The sequence below is a fragment of the Pleurodeles waltl genome, chromosome 12, assembly GCF_031143425.1.
Source record: "Pleurodeles waltl isolate 20211129_DDA chromosome 12, aPleWal1.hap1.20221129, whole genome shotgun sequence".
NCBI lineage: Eukaryota > Metazoa > Chordata > Amphibia > Caudata > Salamandridae > Pleurodeles > Pleurodeles waltl.
Window position 1 is genome coordinate 591,649,646 of NC_090451.1, and position 19,225 is coordinate 591,668,870.

The window sequence follows — 19,225 nt, forward strand, 5'->3', positions numbered from 1 at the left end:
TACAGGACTTCACAGGCTATGGTGGAACAGAGCCTGACACTGCTGGATAGACAGCGGAGAGACCAGCACACAGCATGGGTCCCAGGAAGAATCAGATGGCCTAAGAGATGGACAGGGCAAGGTAAGGCAGCTAGGGCGATGCAACCGGTGCTGCCGCACTGGGTGCTGACTTAGGACAGGGGTGCTATGTTTGCAAGTATATTGTGACTTTAAAAGCACCTGCTGGATGTTCCTTGCCACCAACAGTTTTCAGGCAACAATAAAAATCTTAAAATAATTCCGGTGATTAATGGTCATTCTAGAGAGAGACTGAAGTTTTGTCTAGTGGAAGTTTTGACTCATCATAACGTACAGGGTTACTATGCCTGCTACAAAGGCCGTCTACATGCAGATCACAAAGTGTATATAATGTGAATAGGTCAGTGGGTTTCTGCTTTTGTCAGATGCAGAAAAGTACCCACTTTTTGGCATGGTTACCCCACTTTTTGCCTGTTGTCAGTATGTTTTGACTGTGTTTACTGGGATCCTGCTAACCAGGACCCCAGTGCTCTCTCCCATTAAATTTGGTTGCTTGGACCACACACACCCCACACTTGGCATACTGGTGCCCCTTATAAGTCCCTAGTATATGGTACCCAGGGCATTGGGGGATCAGGGGTTCCCATGGGCTGCAGCATTTATTATGTATTATGCCACCCATAGGAGCCCATGTAAACTGTGTCTGCAGGCCTGCCATTGCAGCCTGCGTGAAAAGGTGCTTGCACCCTTTCACTTCAGGCCACTGCACCAGGTCACTGTAAGTCACCCCTATGGTAGGCCCTCCTAGCCCAGAGGGTAGGGTGCAAGTACCTGTGTGTGAGGGCACCTCTGCAGGAGCAGAGGTGCCCCCACGAACTCCAGCTCCATTTTCCTGGACCTCGTGAGTGCGGGGACGCCATTTTACGCTTGTACTGGACATAGGTCACTACCTATGTCCAGCTACATAATGGTAACTCCGAACCTGGGCATGTTTGGTAACAAACATGTCAGAATCATACCCCAATACTATTGTCAGTATTGATTGTATGATTCCATGCACTTTGGGGGCTCCTTAGAGGATCCCCAGCATTGCTCCTACCAGCTTTATGGGGTCTTCCGAACAGCTCACGCTGCTGCCACCCCTCAGACAGATTTCTGCCCTCCATCTACTGCTTGAGCAGCTCATGCCCAGGAAGGCAGAACAAAGGATTTCCTTTGGAAGAGGGAGGCAACACCCTCTCCGTTACAAGGCTTGGGAGGGGTAGCCTCGCCAAGCTACTAGTATGCTCTGAAGGGCACATTTGGTGCCCTCCTTGCATAAACCAGTCTGTACCAGTTCAGGGACCTCAGCCCCTACTCTGGCGTGAAACTGGACAATGGAAATGGCGTAACCACTCCCCTGTCCATCACCACCCCAGGGGTGGTGCCCAGAGCTCCTCCAGGTGGCCACTTGATTCTTCCATCTTGAATCTAAGGTTGGCAGAGGCCTCTGTGAGTGGCCAGGTCAGAGAGGTGACATCACAGCCCCCTCCTAGGTGGTCACCCGGCTAGGTGACCAATCCCCCTTTCTGGGCTATTTTGGGTTTCCCTCTTGGGTGGGTCCTCAGATTTGACGTGCAAGATTCCAGCAGGACTCCTCTGCAACATTTACTTTGACTTCTGGCCACTGGAACCGCAACTGGACTTCACAGGAACCTACAATCTGCAGCTCCAGCGACGACTTTGCCACGCAACATTGTTTCTCCGACTCCTTCCAGCAACTGCAACATTTGCCCAGCTGTGCTTCCTCTGAGGGCAGCAAGTCTTCAGTCTGCATGAGAAGAAAGAAGGAAAATTCCTTGAAGTGAAGGAGTCACTTATCTGCATCCGCAGGCACCAACTGCAACAACAACCGGCTGCGTGGATCTCCTCTCCTCCTGAGCTGCGTGGATCCTGCATCAGGGGTGGTAGTCTGGAGTGGTCTCCTTGGTCCTCTCGACCAGCTGCCCAACTTTGGAGTAGGTAGGTCCTTGCCTTCCCATGCAGGACAGTACCCCCATGCACCGCATCTCTTGCAGCTACCCCCGGCATTCTTCTCTGTGAAGCACAGCCCTCAATGTGCTTCGCCTGTGAAGTGGGACCTCTCTTCAGGTGTGCTGTGGGCCTCTCTACAGCTCCTGGGCTTCTTGCCTGTAGGTCTTCTGTGGGGGCTGCCTCTCCTCCTCCAGACTCTCTGCCTTGCTGATGGTCACCTGAGACTCCCCTCCATGGGTTGAGTCCCCCTGGACCTTGCTGGTCCCTGGTAGCTCCACTTTTCTCCTACTGCAACATTTGCTTTTGCCAAGGCTTGTTGGTGGGTTTTCCACACCACAGACTGACTGCAATTCTTCATCTGGCGTGGGACGTCGACTGCATCACCTAGGAACTCTTCATCTGCTCCAGTGCTGCATTGCTGACCATCTTCGTCTCCCCGTCGACCAACTCCTGCATCCACAGATGGGTGGGTAGTGGCTCCTGCCACGACCGGACCATCCTACGTAAACTGGACTTGGTGCCCTTCTTTTCCAGGTCTTACTCTTCCAGGATCCACCTCTAGTTTCTTGCAGTCTTTTCTGCGTTTTGCAATATCCTTCTCTGAAGTCCTTTTGGTGGGTCAGGGAAAAAACTGTAACTTACCTCTTTTCTCCTGGTCGCTGGGGGGCACTCTGGTACTTACCTTTGGGGTTTCCTAGTTCCTCCAGCTCCCCTCTACCAATTCCACTTCCTTGGGTGGGGACCCGGCTTTCGCATTTCACTTTCTTAGTATATGGTCTGGTCCCCTCTAGGCCTTCAGTATTGCCTATTGCTTTTCACTGTTTTCTATTGCTTTTTATGCCAATTTATGATTGCTGCTGTACATATAATAGTGTGTTACTTACATCCTATTGGAGTATTGCCTATCTAGTGTTTTAGTGTTACTGTAATAAGGACCCTTTATTTTCGTAACACGTGTTTCTTTCATGTGTGTAAGTGCTGTGTGACTACAGTGGTATTGCATGATCTTTGCATGTGTCCTAGATAAGTCTTGGCTGCTCATCCACAGCTAACTCTAGAGAGCCTGGCTTCTAGACACTGCCTACACTTCACTAATAAGGTGATACCTGGACCTGGTATAAGGTGATAATACCATAGGTACTCACCACACACAAGGCCAGCTTCCTACATCAGAGAGCTCCTTTTTTGTCCCCTGCAATTTATAAATGAAAACTGAATATAGAACAGTGAGCAATGAACTCATCAAAGAGCTGCATGCAAACATCAAGGTATAGATTAGAGCGTCATGATTTCCCCCCACTTTTTGATTAACTTAATGTTGCAAAACAAGTTGATTTGAGTGCAGTTCTTATTATTAAAGAGAGCCCCCAACCATGGTGTTATGTTTTAAATTCTGAGTTTGCGCTTCTCCAGATAAAGCACTCTGAAACTATACCTGCTACCAGTATGGATGACCTGTGACACCTACACCTTGTAGTCCTCTGTCTTATGTAACATTTCATATACACTGATTTACACATATATGATGATTGTCTCTGCGTAATGTCTGTGTGATGTAAAGTGCTTTGACACCCTAGACTGGTATGAGGGATGAATGATGGAACAACACATGCGTATATCGTGCATGCCTTAACATCGCGGTCTCAACAATGACCGTGTCTTTACTACGCATGCCTTTACAACGAATTTCATTGTAAAAGCATGTTTGGTAAAGGAATATGCGTGGTAAATTCTCCCTACCCTGCCCCCTTACACCTGATACCATACTCCACCCATCCAAGCACTTAAAACTGCCCCTGCCCTGAGCACTAAACCCCCCTGCCCTGAGCCCTAAAAGTAACCCTGCCCTGTCCTAAAAACTACCCGACCCCCACTCTGAACCCTAAAACCTTCCCTGAACTGCTCTAAAAACTACCTTGATGCCCCTGCCCCCACCCTGAACCCTAAAACCTACCCCGCTCTGTCCTAAATACTACATGACCCCCACCCTGTACCCTAAAACCTACCCCACACTGTCCTAAAACTACTTGAACTCCATGCACTCCTCCTGACCCCTAAAACCTACCCCACCCTGTCCTAAAAACTACCCCGACCCTACCCTGCCCTAAAAATGACCCCAACCTCCAACTCTAAACCCGGCCACAGCCCTACTTACCTCTCTCTCCTCTGCTTCTTCCTGTTCCACCCAGACAGCTAGACCGCTATCTATGCTGTAACCACGCATATGTGTGGTAAAGATATGTGGGGTAAAGGCATGTGTGCTAGACCCATATTTGTGATAATGGCAGCATGGTCAATGCATTGCATTGCATTGATTGCGTTGCAAGGGATATTTCCCGGTATGAGTGGTGCTATAAAACGAATGAAATGCATCTGAGAGAGAGTGGTGATGGATAGTAGTGAGGGAATCCGTGGCAGAGGTGGTCACTGGGGGGCACCAACAAACAATGTCGCACAGGGCGCCACCAGCACTAAGGACGGCCCTATCAGACAGCACAGCAGTTCACAGGAAAGCAGCAGCACAGAGACTGCCACTTGACAGTCAGGAAAGGACCTAGCAGCAATCATAGGCCTTACTGGCCTTCATAGGCAGGCGGAGGCCCAGAGACTTATACAGCCTGACTAGTAAGAAAGCTCCCAACAGGCAGCACAGTGCCTGGCAGGCAGCACAGGAATCGACAGGAAGCACTGCGCCCAGCAGGCAGTACAGGCCTCTTAGGACTTCACACAGGCGAACAGCATCACAGAGCCTGTCGCTGCCTAACAGGCAGCAAAGGGCCCAGCAGACAGGGAATTGCAGGCCACACAGGACTCGACTGGAAGCGACTGTCTTCCCCATCTCCCCCCACCACAGCAACCCTTCTGGGTGCAAACTTTGTGCAGGGGGCCCACCTCAAGGTTGACCCTGTCCCCCCCAGAAATTTAGTGTCTCCTACACCCCTGGACAGAAAGTTCTGGAATCTGAGAGGAGCCACAAATTTCTTTCCACCCAGCGTTCCCCCAAGTCTCCGGATAAAAATTATACTTCACTTGTGTGGGTAGGCCTAGTGCCCGCAACAGGAAATGCCCCAAAGCAGAACATGGACACATACAATTTTCCCAAAGAAAACAGAGGTGTTTTTTGCAAAGTGCCTCCCTGTGGATTTTGGCCTCTAGCTCAGCCGGCACCTAGGGAAACCTACCAAAGCTGCACATTTTCGAAAACTAGACACCTAGGGGAATTTACAATGGGGTGACTTGAGGGGCTCTTACCAGGTTCTGTTACCCAGAATCCTTTGCAACCCTCACAATGAGGCAAAAAAAACACTTTCTTCTCTCATTTCGGTGACAGAAAGTTCTGGAATCTGAGAGGTGCCACACATGTCCTTCCACCCAGCATTTCCCCAAGTCTCCCGATAAAAGTGATACCTCACTTGTGTGGGTAGGCCTAGCGCCCGCGACAGGAACTTCCCCAAAACACAACGTGGAGACATCACATTTTCCCAAATAAAACAGAGGTGTTTTTCGCAAAGTGCCTACCTGTGGATTTTGGCTTCTAGCTCAGCCGCCACCTAGGGAAACCTACCAAACCTGTGCATTGTTGAAAACTACACACCATGGGGAATCCAAGATGGGGTGACTTGTGGGGCTTCCACCAGGTTTTGTTACCCAGAATCCTTTGCAAACCTCAAACTTTGGCTAAAAAAACACTTTCTCCTCACATTTCGGTGACAGAAAGTTCTGGAATCTGTGAGGAGCCACAAATTTCCTTCCACCCAGCGTTCCCCCAAGTCTCCCGGTAAAAATGATGCCTGACTTGTGTGGGTAGGCCTAGCGCCTGCGATTGGAAATGCCCCAAAACACAACGTGGACACATCACATTTTCCCAAAGAAAACAGAGGTGTTTTTCACAAAGTGCCTACCTGTGGATTTTGGCTTCTAGCTCAGCCGCCACCTAGGGAAACCTACCAAACCTGTGCATTTTTGAAAACTACACACCTAGGGGAATCCAAGGTGGGGTGACTTGTGGGGCTCTCACCAGGTTTTGTTAACCAGAATCCTTTGCAAACCTCAAACTTTGGCTATAAAAACATTTTCTCCTCACATTTCGGTGACAGGAAGTTCTGGAATCTGAGAGGGCCCACAAATTTCCTTCCACCCAGCGTTCCCCCAAGTCTCCCGGTAAAAATGATGCCTGACTTGTGTGGGTAGGCCTAGCGCCTGCGATTGGAAATGCCCCAAAACACAACGTGGACACATCACATTTTCCCAAAGAAAACAGAGGTGTTTTTTGCAAAGTGCCTACCTGTGGATTTTGGCCTCTAGCTCAGCCAGCACCTAGGGAAACCTACCAAACCTGTGCATTTGTGAAAACTAAACACCTGGGGGAATCCAGGATGGGGTGACTTATGGGGCTCTACCAGGTTTTGTTACCCAGAATCCTTTGCAAACCTCAAAATTTGGCTACAAAAACACTTTCTCCTCACATTTCGGTGACGGAAAGTTCTGGGATCTTAGAGGAGCTACAAATTTCCTTCTGCCCCGCATTCCCCCACGTCTCCCGATAAAAATGATATCTCACTTGTGTGGGTAGGCCTAGTGCCCGCGACAGGAAATGCTCCAAAACACAACACGGACATATCAAATTTTCCCAAAGAAAACAGAGGTGTTTTTTGCAAAGTGCCTACCTGTGGATTTTGGCCTCTATCTCAGCCGGCACATGGGAAACCTACCAAACCTGTGTATTTTTTAAAACTAAAGACCTGGGGGAATCCAGGATGGGGTGACTTGTGGGGCTCTCACCAGGTTTTGTTACCCAGAATCCTTTGCAAACCTCAAAATTTGGCTACAAAAACACTTTCTCCTCACATTTCGGTGACGGAAAGTTCTGGAATCTGAGAGGAGCTACAAATTTCCTTCTGCTCAGCGTTCCCCCAAGTCTCCCAATAAAAATGATACCTCACTTGCCCAAGTGTTCCTTGATTGCCTTAGTGATGACACGGCCCCAGGACAATGTCTAAGTGCTTTCCAACAGATAACCTACGCCGTAAAAAAAAGCCCTCACTTCTAGGACAGGAGGGGCAGGGGGCAAGAAAAGGGAAACCGGTTGGTTTGACCACGATTGTACGAAAGCGCACACAAGACTAAAAAAAGCCCTAAGTGCCCCCATAAGATGTCAGACAGAAATACGCACCTGCAGACTGGCATACAAGACAGCCACAAAAAAGAGGAAACTCGCTTTGAGAGGGAAGCTATGGGACAATCTACACAGAGCTAGTCTGACGAAAGACAATGCCCTCTTCTGGAAAATAATAAATACTCCTGTTCTAGGGGACAATAATACCCCTAGAATGGAAATTGCAATCTCGGAAGAGGACTGGATCACGTACTTTTCCAAGATATACTGTCAACCCAATGACAGAGTTCCTCTGGACCTTCCAAAAGTCCCAGACTCAGAGGAAGATCGACACCTAGCAGTATCACCTCAGTTTACCTTAGAGGAGGTAGTAGAAGCTATAAACACTAGCAAAGCCGGGAAAGCGCCAGGGCCCGATGGTGTTCCAATTGACCTATATAAAACCAACACCGACTTATGGGGCCCTCTATTGACGCAGGTACTGAGGGCCATTAGCACACAAGGCCCACCATCAACGTGGCGCCACTCTATCATCATACCCATATACAAAAAGGGGGATCGCCTTAACCCAGCCTGTTATAGGCCAATTTCTCTCCTCGATACATCAGCCAAATTAGCGGGGAGAATAATCCTAAATAGACTCCAAATATGGTCGGAAGAAAATAACATTCTATCCCCAGTGCAGTATGGCTTCCGCACAGGATTAGATACAGTGGAACAGGCTCTGAACTTAACTATCCTAGTGGGGAAGTATACGAAGACCAGAGAGGGCAATTTGCACCTGGCCTTTATAGATTTGTCCTCAGCATTTGACTGTGTTTTGCATGAAAAGTTATGGGATATCCTAATAAGCATGGGGGTCGAACTAACAATAGTCCATTTCATAAGAGATCTGTATACTGGGTGCAGAGCAAGTGTAAGGTACGGGATGAGAGGGGAATGCACTAAGTCTTTTGGCATATACAGAGGGGTGCGCCAAGGCTGTGTTCTCGCACCACTTCTATTTTCACTATACATAAACAATCTAGAAAGTGAATTGATAAGCAATTGTAAAGACCTTCCACAAATAGGCAATCGCCCCGTCTCTGCACTCCTTTACGCAGATGATGCAGTACTCATGGCCAGGACACCGCTAGCCCTCCAGAAACTCCTAACCACTTGTATAAATTACATGACAGTCCTGGGCCTCACAGTCAACCGTTCGAAGACATTCATAATGAACTGTGGCAGGAAACTGAGCAAGTCCTATAAAATCACTATTCACGAGGACAAGGTGAAGATAGCTCCCACCTTTTCATATTTGGGCATAATGTTCGACAAACAGGCCACTTGGGCACACTGCGTGAAAACAAAAAAAAGACCAGATTATTAAAACAACGGCAGCCTTGAAGATTTTTTCCAAAAAACTAGGGGGGATCTCCCCGTCAAATATGGTAAAAATCTACAAGGCCAAATTGATCCCGGCGGCTACTTATGGAGCATGTATCTGGGGGTATACGAACTGCCATGCGATTCAGTTGGTGGAAAATGACTTCCTGAGATACCTGCTAATGGCACCAAATAGCACGTCATCATACATTAGCCATTCAGAACTAGGGGTCCACTTTGTAACTGATCTAATTAAGATACAGCCTCTATTATTATGGCATAAAGTGTGGACCTCTGAGCATACCGGATTAAACCAGGCCATACTATCCGACTGCATGAATCTAACACACTCGCTTAGAGTCCCCTGGCTAAGATATATCATGACCTTTTTTTAAAATATGGGCTGCGAAGCATATTACCAAAACCCACAATCACTGGAAAAAATAACCAGGAGAGATTTGAGGGCTCTGACTTTGAAGTACTTGGATGAACAGAGATGGGAAGTGGAATCAAAAAAATCTACTGTAATGTCTAACCAACTAATTCTGTCGACGGATGCAGTCCAGCCCTACTTAGTAAGCGTGGCAAATCCCTGACATCGATTTGTCCTTACAAGATTCCGCTTAAATATCTTCCATCGACTAGTAACCTTTCCGATTATGTGCGACTGGAGTACAGTCTTAAGAGTATGTCCATGTGATGCAAAAGCTCCCCAATCTACAATGCATGTGGTCCTCTTTTGTAAATTTTATGATATCCCAAGAAAACGTATTTTATTGCCTTTTTTAAGATCGACTAATTTGCGTCAGTGCCGCGATGCGTATTTTAGCTTACAGATTTTATCCTCTATCGAAATGTGTGGAATTTTAGCAAATTTTTTATGTACAGTACTCTCTGTAAGGAAGTCTATGGGCGTACTGAACTAATTTTATTTGAAATTTTTTGGAATTTCCGGTAAACTCCTCGCTTTCCAGAAAATACTGTAATTGATCTCGATTTTGCACTGATGTAAATTTATCAAGTTTTATATATCTGTCCTTGATGATTTAACGATGTGTTTTATTATCTTCCCTATTTACTTATAATTTTTTTTTTTTATTTTTTTTTTACATATTTATCAATGTACTATTACTTGATACTTTTATGGCCTGCTGAAAGCCGAATAAAGTCTGTTTGATGATGATGATAGCTCACTTGTGTGGGTAGGCCTAGTACCCGTGACAGGAAATGCCCCAAAACACTATCTGGCCATATCAAAATTGTCAAATACAAAAATAACCTGTTTTTTTGGGTTGGGGCTCAGCAGCAATCTAGGGAAACCTAACAAACCCAGACATTTCTGAAAACTAGACACCCGAGGGAGTCCAGGGAGGTGTGACTTGCATGGATCCCCCAATGATTTCTTACCCAGAATCCTCAGCAAACCTCAAATTTAGTTAAAAAATCACTTGTTTCCCACACTTCTGTGTGAGATCACCACACAGGGACACATTTCCTACCACCCAATGTCCCGCTCAGTCTCCCAATAAAAATCATACCTCACTTATGTAGGTGGGCCAAGTGCCTGTGACAGGGAAGAGCCAAAAACATGTCGAAATTGAGGGGAACCAAAGTGGCTCCAAAATGGCAGTTTGAAAAAAAACATTTTTAGGCTGACAACTGCAGCAGAATTTTTATCGGTATAGATGGGACAATGTTGGGTGGTAGGAATTTTGTGGATTCCGGATGGCTCCATCAGAAAAATTTGGGGAGAAATGTGTGATTTTCAGCAAAGTTGGAGGTTTGCAGGGCATTGTGGGTAAGAAAATGGTGCGGGTGCATGTGAAGCACACCACCCTGGAATCAACCAGATGTTTAGTTTTCAGATGTGTCTGGGTCTTGTGGATTTTTCTACATGGCAACGCCAAAGTCAAAAAAGTGAAGCCCTCACCATTCCAAGTTGGATGATTTTAAGAGTTACCAAGCTCTAATGGCCCAAATGTAAAACCAAAACCCAAAATAATCAAATGTCTTCTTGCTTGCTGTGGGATAAAATGTTTTATTGTGCGGGGGAGAGCTGAAAGACTGTTACCCCCCTTCAGTTGGGTTGGGGGCATAACTAGGACCATACTGGTTGGTAGCCACCACCACACTATTTATTTTTTAAAATTCCATGCCATCTAGTAGACTTTCTGCCCCCCCCGGGGTGTGGATCGAGGGTAATTGCCCCATCTGCCTACTGGTGGGCAGAACAACTTTGGCCCCATTTATTTGGGGTGGGGTATGGCCATACCCCCACCCTCTTATTTTGAAAAAAAATCTTCTCTGGTCGGCTTTCTGCCCCCCCTTGGGGGCAGATGGGCCTTCCAAAAATAGGCTGATCTGCCCCCAAGGGGGCAGATATGGCCAACAGTAATGTGCCCCCATGGGGAGCAACCCTTGCCCAAGGGGCAGTTCCCCCAAACAAAACACACACATACACACACACCAATCCCTGGTGTCAAGTGGTTACTGCCACAAGTCCCCCCCCCCCCGGGGGCAGCAATGGCCTAAAAACAATTTGTCCCCCCCAGGGGAGCGGCCCTTACCCAAGGGACCGCTTCCCTTATACGTAAGTATAAGATTAAAAAAATTCCCTGGTGTCTAGGGGTTTCTGCCCCCCCTGGGGGCAGATTGGCCTAATTATATTAGGCTCAATTGCCCCCCGGGGCAGAAATGGCCTAGAAACAGTTTGGCCCCCAAGGGGTCGCCCCTTGCTGAAGGGGTCGCTCCCTAACCATAAAACATAAAAGAAAAAAAAAGAAAAAAAAACAATCCCTGGTGTATAGGGGTTTTCTGCACCCTCCCGGGGCAGAAATGGCCTAAAAATAATTTGCCCCCCTAGTGGGGGCTGCTCCCCTTATGATCATTTAAAAAAAAAAAGAAAATCCCTGGTGTCTAGTGGTTTCCGGCCTAAATATATTAGGCTGGTCTGCCCCCGGAGGGGGGGGGGGCAGAAATGGCATAGAAACAATTTGGCCCCAGGGAGCGACCCTTGCTGACGGGGTCACTCCCTAAACATAAAAGAAAAAAAAATCCCTGGTGTCTAGGGGACATTTCTGCTGCCCGATCGCGATGAAAGGAAAGGAAAGGCCTTTCCTTTCCTGTCTCTGCTGGCCCCCTCCTCCCGAGCGGAAGAGAAATGCTAAGCATTTCTCTTCCGCAATCGCGCTGGAAGCATGCTTCCAGTGCAATGGGAGGTGACCTCTGATGAGGTCAGCATGCTTTCGTGTGCTGACGTCATCAGACATCACTGGGGGGGTCTGGGGTGGAAGGGGAAGTGATTCCCCTTCCAGCCCTGACCTGGGGGGGTGGCCCTCCGGGGAAGCGCTGGACGTAACCATTACGTCTGTGGCGCTAAAGGGGTTAAATTAATAAAGTAAGCAGGAGGGAGGGCTGTCACACTTCTGCTTTTAGCACTAAAAAACACAGATTAGTTTTGATTCAGGATTCAGCTTTTTTAGTGGATTTCTGATTAATTCATGCTCTGTCATAAAACACAAATATGAAATCCTGGAGTCTTTGGACACACATCATCCCCAGTTGCTATTTTTAACTGAGACTTGGGTGTATGAAACATTGGATCCTGACATTCTGGCAGCGCGCCCCCGAGGCTACACAGCCAGCAAGTGTGAATGAGTTAGCAAGCAGGGAGGCGGCATTGCCATTATTCATAGTATGGAGTTTGAAGTAATTTGTGAACCTTTAAAGCAGGAGGTTTGCTAGGCTGTCTTGTGTAAAAGTGAAATAACAAATCAGGAGATGTTTTATGTTATGTTGGTCTACAGACCTCCTGGCCTGAAAGCCAGCTTTGTAGATGCTTGAGCAATTGGGTGGAGTCCAGCTTCTCTTATCCTAATTATACAGTCCTTGGGGATTTTAATTTTCACTTGGAGGATACAGAAAATAACAATATAAATGTGTTAAATTACATCATGAATAGTTTTGATATGAATCAGAGGGTGAGGAGGTGTCACATGTAAAGCAGGTCACACCCTGGGTGGAGTTTCCTGTAGTTATATCCTTTTCTCAGGGTAGATGCATTTAACATGGTCGGATCATAATGCAGTCCAATTCAATATTGTGCTCCCGGTGGCCAAATCCAAACTAACTAATTTGGGGTGACCAAAAATGCTCATGCCTGGAATTAAGCTGAGTAATGATGATCTGGGGGAAGTCTTTTAGCCAGATCTTTTGTGAGAGACTGGCCTCCTTCTTTAAAGAGAAGGTGGAAGTGGTTTATCAAAGTTTTGATCTGTCCTCATCTCTGCCTAGTTTCTCATCGGAGCCATCCATGCAAATAAACTCGACTGGGCTAGACAGGTTCCCTTTCTTGACAACTGATTGAGTGGCAGAATTAATCAAGCTCACTAAATCTGGAGCCCCTTCTGTTCCCTGCCCACCTAATGTACTTCAGGATATGTCTGCTATGATACCCCCAATCATGACGATCCTATTAAATTCCACCATCGAGGAGGGTTGCTTTCCAGCCCACTGGAAAAAATGTCTTGGTCCTTCGTTATTAAACAAAGCCTCGCCTTACCCATTGTCAGAAAATAGCTACTGGCCTATTTCGCGGTTACCATTTCCAGCCAAAGTCGTTGAAACACATCTCAATAAAAATCTGTCTGAATATTCGGATAGTAACAATCTTCTGAATGAAACACATTTTGGCTTTTGGGACTGCTTTGTTGTGAGCTTCAGAGATCAGGATGATTATGGACAGGGATGGGAAGGCTGCGGTGGTACTGTTGGGCCTGTCTGCAGTCTTCGATACAGTTAGCCATAAAGTTCTTGTGGGCAGATTACTAGAATTTGGGGTTTCTGGGGCAGCCTCAGACCTACTCTCCTCTTTTTTATGTGGGCGAGAACAGAGGCTGACACTTGGGGAGTTCAGGTCTAGACCCTACACCTTGCAGTGCGGGGTTCTGCAGGGATCTTCCCTGAGTCCTACACCGTTTCATGTATATGTGGCCCTGTTAGCTAAACTCATTCACTGTTTTGGCTTTACCTCGATTGTGTGTGCTGACGACACACAAATATTGGTAACCTGGATGAAGTTGCAGACCGTTTTAATTTAAGCATGAAAACCATTGCAGGCTGGATGAGCAGAAATTGTTTAAATCTTAATTCTAAAAAAACTGAGGTGCTCTTGTTCGGCAAGGATCAAACTTTCTGGAATCTATCTTGGTGGCCCCTTTCTTAGGTCCACTTCCAGCTCTGGTCACCAAAGTAACACATTTGGGGACTGTCCTTGATACTGAGTTGTCTTTCATGGACCAAGTAAATAATCTATCTTCGTCTTGCTTCTACATGCTAAAGTTGCTGAGGAAGGTGCAACCATTTATTCCTACAAGCTGGCAGAATTCAGTTGCTGTTTCTTTAATTTTATCTAGGATCGACTACTGCGACGCCCTCTATATGGGCATCAAACAGGGATGTATGAGCAAGCTTCCAATGCTGCAAAATGCGACGTGTCATTTACTAAGGAAAATCCCTAAATGCGAGTCGGTATCAGGTACATTGGCTGAGCTCCATTGGCTGCCGGTAAGAAAGAGAATTGCCTTCAAGACTTTGTGTTTGGCACATAAAGCCTTGCACGGAATTGGTCCAGAGTACCTAGAAAATACATCTTGCTGGTATATTCCAAAAAGAGCTTTACATTCCGCAACTTCAAGATCTGTGATCATCCCTAGAACTAAGAAGGTATCATGGGGTGTTTGCGCCTTTGTGTACACAACTAGCCAACTTTGGAACAAAATGCCTCTGCAGCATTTTCGCAAACCTTTAAAAAACGTGGCTGTTCTCTTTATCTATAAATTATTTTGCATTTATGAGTGCTTGAGGTTTGAGTCAGAGGGTCGCGTTAGTGCCAAGACACCTCCAGGTAATCGCACACTCTACAAAACCCAAACCAAATCAAATCAAGTCAAGGTTCATGCTGGGTTCGCACTGCGTCAGTGACACTATCGCCAGTCTGTTCCAGTTTATTACACTGCTGGACAGACCCTGAAATTTTATAAATTCCCTTAGGATGGGGTTGAGGCTAGTTTGTAGGTCCTTGATGTAGAGTGAGATATCACTGACGTATAAATATATGAGCAATGGCTTGCCTTGAAATGCCAGGAAATGTTGGGCATAATTTTGGCTGAGAGGGGTTCCATTGCAATTAACAATGGTTTCAGGGGCATCCCTGTCTTTCTCTGTCGGTGGGCAATAAGGATAGTGTCTTAGAGGAGCCAGTTATTCTGCAGTTTTGCTGTCGGACCATCATGGAGCAGTTGTATCCAGGCCAGTAAGGGGGCAGATAGGCCCATCTAGGACAAGAATGTAAACATATGTGTCCACTCAAGTGAATCAAATGCTTTTGTAGTGTCTAGTAAGACAGTCGCCACTTTGGCCACAGAGGGTATGTGGTGTATTGCTGCAAAAATGCTATATAGGTTGTCAGCCACAGACCTCCCTGGAATGAATCCAGCGTGGCCTGGCAGTACCAGCAATGGCATGGCTGGTAGGGCCCAGCTTGCAAGTACCTTGGCCAGGATCTTGGTGTCGCACTTAATAAATGACAGTGGTCTATATGAATCACAGCTGTGCGTGGGTTTATAGAGTTTTAGCATAGGTATTATGAGGGGCTCTTGCATTATGGGCAGCAGAGATCCGAGTGTGACTGCTTCTTCGGATACAGCCAGCAGGTCAATATATGTGTTATAGAAGTCTGGTGGGAGGCTGTCTGAGCGGGGGCTTTCCCATCTTGCAGGCTTTGTATAGCGTACCTGACCTCTCCTGACGTCATGGACTACACTAGGAATTCTCGTTGAGAATTTCCTACCCAGACATTGACAGAGTATTACAGATACCTGTGTGAGTGAGCTTCAGTGGTGCTGCAGTGAGAGCTGTATAGCTCCTTGTAGTATTGCACAAATGCTGTGGCAATCTCCTCTGTGCTGTGCAGGTCTACCCCCTCATTGTAGTGATAGCAGTGATTGCATCAACCACCCATGGTTTCTTAACCATAGTGGCTAGCATTTTCCCTGGTCTTTCCCTTTCTCTGTGAGCTCTGTTTCTGAAGTATTTGCACAAGAATTTGGTATCTGTCTTTGTAGTGTCATTGTATCCTGCTCTCTTCTGCCTTATGAGCTATCTCTTGCGTGGTCACCTTCCCCCTGGTGAGCTAGGCTTGGAGTTGTTTGATTTCCCTTTCAAACCTTTATAAATGATAATGCAGAGTTTTTAGGACCCTGGATTGCCTGGCAATACAGTGAACACATGCCACCCCCTTGAATGCTTCCCATAGAATGGCCTGTGTCTTCACTGACCCCTGATTGGCCTGCAAGACACAGCGCTATGTCAGCTTTTATTTCTTCTCAAAACATGTTGGCTAGTAGAGCTCTGAGGGATAGCTGCCATAGCCCTTGTCCCACCCAGGTCTCCGTGATTTGAAACATTAGCAACACCAGAGAGTGGTCGGCACAGTGTACATGCCAGGTGGATGACCTGGTGACTCCATGTGCTAACTTCCCATGTGGTAAGCCAGTAACGTAGCTAAGACTACATGTTTTTGTGTGAAAAGTAGTATGTTCTTTCCCAATGTGTTGGATGTCGAACTGTCCACCAGGTGACTTTCATCTATTATACTGTTTAGTGCTTCGATCTGTCATAATATGTGCAATGGGGTGTTGAAATCTTCTACTTGGGTTAGCCTTGGTACTACCCTGCCACGTCTCCCTTAGCCAATCCGAGTCACAATTTACAAAAAAGGGGACGTCAACATCCCCGCACTCCCAACAGGATATACTTGGGATCGAGAGGAATGGTTGAGCCCACACCCGACCCAGTTCTCTCACCACCCGTGACCAGTATTTCTGAATATCTGGGCAACTCTAGAGTGTGTGGATATATGGGCACCTCGCTACCCCACATCAAAGGCAGTCCGGGAGACTGCCCTTTCCAAACGGTGTAAGTGGTCCCTGTCATAACAAGCCTGATAGAGAATTTTGAGCTGTATCAGGCGCAATTTTATTGCCACCTAACTAAGGTCCAACTCCCAATCTACATCCTCCAGGTCTCATACCACCAGCCACCACCTTTCCCTCAATTTTCCCAGTTTATCTGGCATGTGGTATTGAGTGTTTTATATGTGAGCAAAATAGTTTTTGAATACAGCTCTTCTAGTGGCACCCATCCCTCCAGTGGGGCAAATTCTGGTAAGTCCAGCTTCTCTAAGCCATACGTCTGCCATGCATGTAGCAGCTGGGCATATTTCAGGAACTGATTGCAATGCATAGAGTAATCGCGCCAAGGAGATGGAAACAACACCAGTTTGCCCCCCTGTAGGAGATCTTCTAAACGAGAGAGCTCCAGTAAGTCCCAGGCTCCAAATCCTCTAAGTTTCCCAATCTCCTTCAACTTCTCACCTTCTCAAAGCAGTATCCCTCGAGTCATGTTACCTATCCAGCACATGCAGCCTCTGGCCTTCGACGAGGCCTCTACTGCCACCTGGGTATCCAGCAGCAATCATCGAACTCCCTTCCCCATACAGGAAGTGATATAAGAGTGACTAGAAAATTGGGTGCGTTCCAGACTGTAGGTGGAGTGGTCAACCTACAGTCTGGTAAATGAACCAAGTGTGCTGCCCAATAATAAGCCCTAATGTCAGGGAGGGCGATCCTCCCATTGTATGGGCTACGCTGAAGCATGGAGAGAGCTATTCTGGGCTGTGTACCACACCATAGCAGGGAGCGCAGTTCGCTCTCTAGCTTAACAAACATAGCCTAAGGGAGCGGGTAGCAGGCGTTCTGCATTGCATACAATAGTTTTGGGAGAATAATAATTTTGAAAAATGCTGCCCTCCCCATCAGGGTAAGCAGCATCTCTCCACATCATCCTGGAAAGTCTGTATCATTGTTCCCCGGTTTCTAGTAAGACTGCTCCCTATGAGGTGTCACTTATGTGCACCGATACTGATAGCCGAGTATCTTTTGAAGAACTCCACCAAGAGGTCTTTTGTCCGTGGAGTCTTTCCCTGACCTGACCTGACTTCTACTAGGGTCTTCAGAAGGCACCACTGGCAAGTCCACCATCACCAAGTATTCAGCTATTTGGGGGGCACCTGTCAACAGACGGGCCATGTAAAATGAAGCATAGCAGCTGGCAAAGGCCTCTGCAATGGCCACATCGGTCGAGTAGAGTTTTCCCATCTCATTTGTGATGCTATGTAAACGGCAGGAGGCCATTTCCCATTTACTGAGCCAGACAAGCAATTTGCCTGCTTTGTCTCCCACATTATAACGACCATGCAGTGTAGCCAGCAGTTGCCTGCTGACCTCCCCCATGGCCAGGTCTCGGCATTCTCTCCAGAGTACCTCAAGGAAACACAAAGCTTGTGGATCAGTTTGAACTCTAGAGGAGCCCTCAAGGGCTTGATTCGACATCCAAGCTCTCTATCTCCCTCACCTCCCTTTGATATTTGGGCCAAGACGTTCTGTGCCTTATTTCTGAGCACTTTCTTGTAGGCTTCCCAAGGAACCCAGCCAACTCAACTGCCTCTTTATTTTTGTGCAAATAAAGTTCTACATCAATCCAGAATTTGTTCGCAACTTATGTGTCCCTTAGTTCACACGTCTTCAGCCATTAGCTCTCTCCACGAGGATGACCTTTGCCCTCCATGGTAATCCAAAGGCGGGAGTGAGCCGACAGGCCTCGAACGAGGTATCCCGATCGATGACCCACAGTCACCTTTCCAGCAGGTAAATAAAGATAGTCTAATTGGGACAAAACCTTATGTGCCCAAGAGAGGTAGGAGTAGTCCCTAACCCTAGATGATGTCATCTCTGTAAATCGGAAAGGCCCAGGGAGTGTGCAGATCTCCCCAAGCCTATGACTCCTGCTATGGAAAATGCCACACTCGAACAATCCAAAGCCAGGACCGTGACATCATGTAAATCCCCACCCACGGCATGAAAGGCTGAGTCAGCCTCCATGATTATGACTGCCACCTGGTCAAGGACTGGTTGCTGAAGTCGAGAGGGTGCAAAGACGTTGATCAAAGTAACTGACGTCCTGCCATATTGGCCCTGGACTCACACATATCTTCCATTCTGGTCTATCCCTTTCTGGACACCAGGAACAGGGTGTTTGTCTTAACCAGTATCGCCAAACCCTTCAAGCTGGAGGTTTACCCTGCATGTGCCAATACTGTGTAGACCCCTCTACCTAGTCCCCATCAAGTGTGTCTCCTGAAGCAGGATGTTGATGGGCTGTAGACATTGCATGTAACACATAACCAGGCCATGCTTCACCCTACTGCCTAACCTATTGACATTCCAAGACATTATAGTATGAAACAGGGCATCTGGCATCCTATCCTGTGTCATATGGTGGTAGCAGAATGGCGCCAACGGCCCAGCCTAACCTCCTGACGGGTGTGGTGTGCCCATATGTAATCCCCTTCCAGGTAAACTAAAACTAGCTAACCCCCCAACCCCCCAAGTAAGCTCGGCTCACCCCCCCCCCACAACCAACTGCCCCAAAAAAGTGTAGTAATGCATGTAAACTGGACAACTACTTGTGTGAGGCAAGCGAGATCTGTCCCTCATCCGCAGAATCCAGTACACCAAACTAGAGTCTTAACTGCTGCTGAGTGGAATAAGCAAGAAAGAAGACACCCCACCCGAAGTCAAATAAGAATAG

At 47.2% G+C, this 19,225-nt stretch overlaps 1 protein-coding gene across 2 annotated transcripts in view; it reads left to right on the forward strand.

Moving 5' to 3' along the window:
- Positions 1–19,225, forward strand: part of LRRC14B (leucine rich repeat containing 14B) — a 62,544-nt gene that overhangs the window by 18,235 nt on the left and 25,084 nt on the right. The window lies entirely within an intron of this gene.